The sequence below is a fragment of the Nannospalax galili genome, unplaced genomic scaffold, assembly GCF_000622305.1.
Source record: "Nannospalax galili isolate Female #2095 unplaced genomic scaffold, S.galili_v1.0 scaffold95, whole genome shotgun sequence".
NCBI lineage: Eukaryota > Metazoa > Chordata > Mammalia > Rodentia > Spalacidae > Nannospalax > Nannospalax galili.
This window is the reverse complement of record NW_008342393.1, coordinates 5320026-5323499: the sequence shown is the minus strand read 5'-3', so window position 1 is coordinate 5323499 and position 3474 is coordinate 5320026.

Genomic DNA, 3474 nt, shown 5'->3' with positions numbered 1-3474 from the left:
AGGCAGGGTCTTAACCCAAGCTGCCTCCAACTCATTAGGGAGCTGAGGATTGCTTTGAATTCCTGATCCTCCTGCCTCTGCCTCCTAAATGCTGGGATCACCGGTGTGCACCACCACACCCAACCTGAAATCTGAATAGCATTCACTTGGTAATACAAGGGCAAACAGGCCTCTGCAGTCAAAATGCCTCCTGGCGTAATGACAATGTTCATTTATTGTAATTAGTTAACTTTCCTTTTGAAGATGATGCTAAAGGTACCCTGAAGTTTTAAAATGTTTTTCCAAGGGGCTGGAGAGATGGCTCAGAGATTGAGCACTGGCTGCTCTTGGGGAGGATCTGTGTTCAAGTCCCAGCACCTACCTACATGGCAGCTGACAACCGTCCATAACTCCAGTCCAGGGAATCCGATGCCCTCTTCTGACCTCTGAGGGCATTACACAACATGGGTGCACTTATACACATGCAGGCAATACACTCATAAAATAAATGTTTAAAAATTTTTTAATGTATTAATTTCATTCACATAGATGTTGTAGGTACTACTATATTTAATCTAGCAAAACTTCAGGACTTGGGCTATTTAAAATAAGTCATTAACTAGAAAGAAAGTTAAATATGTCTTTTGACATACTTGAACTAATGAAGTAAAATACCAGTTGAAGACCTTCCTCCATGCCTATTCCTTACACACACAGAAAATAGCACAGGCATGGGGTATACAATATACAGTTGTCCCTTTGTGTTCCTGAGGGATTGGTCCCAGGACCTCTGCAGGCACCAAAATCTAGAAATGCTCAGGTCTCTAATATAAATTTGTGATATTTCAAATGACCCATGTACACCTTCCTGCATACTTTAATTCATTTATAGATTATAGTAGCGCATACAGTGTAAATGCTATGTAAATAGTTTAACCTACATTATTTAGGGAATAATGACTAGAGTGTACATACCAAATAAAAATGATTTTTTTTTTACAAATTTTCTACTTGTAGATGGTAAATCCATGGCTGCAAAAGCCACAGATAAAGAGGGCCAATTATATCTTTGTCTAGCTGGAATGCATGCTTTTCTCAGAAGCTATATGTAACTTATTGTGTGAAAATAGATGAGGAAAATAGCCTTGTCAGAAGACGAAGTGTGTGAATTTCTCATTGCTCACTAAGACCCATGACATTGCTTAGTATGCCAACAGTTGGCCCAGGAGATCACTTGAGATCAGATTTCTTTAGTTTTTGTGGTATATTTAGGAAATATTTTCTTCTTGTTAGAAAAATCTAGAATCAATATCTGTGCATACAGCTGGAAAATAGTGCACTTAATGTCTGTTGAAGCCATTTTTAAAAATCTGGTAAATGACTGAGTTAAACACTTCTTTAGGCCTTTCTAGGTGCCAAGCACAGTTCTGAGTTTATAAACCACATGGGGTAGACAGTAGGGGTGGGAGGAGATTGAGATACAAAAAGCTTAACTCAAGATCGCATGGCCAAAAAGTGGCACACTTGGGATTCAACCTCAGTCATTTTGGAGTTTGTGCTTTTAAATACTCTGTTTCATCCCCTCAGATTAATTACTATTATGATTTGAAGTCAAGGGAATAAACCTGTTTTTGATGTACTAGACACATGACTTGTAGAATTTCTTATAAAAGTGTTATTAGGAAGGGTCTAGTGGGGGCCTGAAGAGATGGTTCAATGGTCAAGAGCACTGGTTGCTCTTCCAGAGGACTCAGATTTGGTTCCCAGCACTCACATGGCAGCTAACAACCATTTGTAACTCCAGGTCCAGGGGATCTGCATGCACATGGTGCACCTACATGCTAAACACCTGTACATATAAAATAAAAATAAATAAGAAAAAGGAGAAGGGTCTAGTGGAAGGCTATTTTATTAACCATGTGTATCAATCAGTTTTGCCAATACCAGAGGCTAGCAACTGAGGAAAACGTTTAGCTGGGCACAGTGACACATACTGCAATCCCATTATTTGGGAGGTAGAGAGAGAAGGATCAGTAGTTCAAGACTAGCCTCAGCAACATATGGAATTGGAGGCCGACCTGGGTTACAGGAGACTGTTCAAAAATAGAAGATGGGAGGCATCTGTTGAGGCAAATGACTTCCATGACAAATCAGGAAGAAGAGAGGTGATAGACCAGGCCAATGATCTAAGGACTTCTCAATGGGCCACACCTCTTAAAGGCTCATGGTTCCCAACTGGACCACCATGAAAACCAAGCCTTTCAACACACTTTGAGGAGAGACTGAATCCAAACCATAACATGTGCTTGTAGTACTGCTTTGAGAGGAATACTTTGTGTTTCTACTAGCAGTGAACTATGATCACAGGTTTTCTGGAGATGTTTTGAAGAATCATTTTTATATCAGTGCACTAGTTTTAACTGTTTTCCTTTAAAAAATAAATACATTTCGGGGGCTGGAGAGATGGCTCAGCAGTTAAGAGCACTGGCTGCTCATGCAGAGGACCAGGGTTCAATTCCGAGCACCCACACAGCAGCTAATAACAGTCCAAAACTCCAGTTCCAGGGGAATCAGATACCCTCTTCTGACCTCTGTGCATATTGCACGATATGGGTGCACCTACCTACATGCAGGCAATATGCTCATGCACATAAAAATTTTTTAATTAAAAAAAATAGGTATGGGGGAGCATTTACATGTGGAGGTCAGAGAACCACTTGTAGGACTTGGTTCTCTCCCTCTACTACAGAGGTCCCAGGGCTGGAATTCATGTTGTCAGGTTTGGCAACAGGCTCCTTTCCCACTGAGCCATTTTGCCAGCCCTTCATGTTTTTTTAAAGTCAGCAGTGTAAATTACTTCTCTCATTTTAAAGATTTATTATTATTTTTATTTAATTCTGTGTATGTGGGTGTGGATGTAGATATGTGCATGTGAGTGCAGGTGCCTATAGAGGCCAGAAAGCATTGAATTCCCTGGAGCTGGAATTACATGTGGTTGTGAGCTGCCAGACCTGGGTGTTGGGAACTGAACTCAAGTCTTTATAAGAGCACTATATGCTCTCAACCACTGAACCATCTCTCCAGCCCCACTTCAATTATTTTAGAATCACTGGATGATTCCCTAGGTTAAAGACTAGATTTAGTGCCACATAACTTATCAGTAAAATTACTCACTGACCTCCCAAGGCTATTTTCATTCCTTATCTGTATTTATTGATAAACACTATAAAGAAAGGCCAAATGACTTCCCAAAGTAATCTTCAATAATATGTTTCTAGTACCATTGATTCATTTTAAAATTACTTTGAAAAGCTACCTTAAGGCAAACCTTTGTAAGACATGATTTGTGTGTGTGTGTGTGTGTGTGTGTGTCTCTGTACCATTGATTCATTTTAAAATTACTTTGAAAAGCTACCTTAAGGCAAACCTAAGACATGATTTGTGTGTGTGTGTGTGTGTCTCTCTGTGTGTGTACATCTTGTGATAAATGCTCTT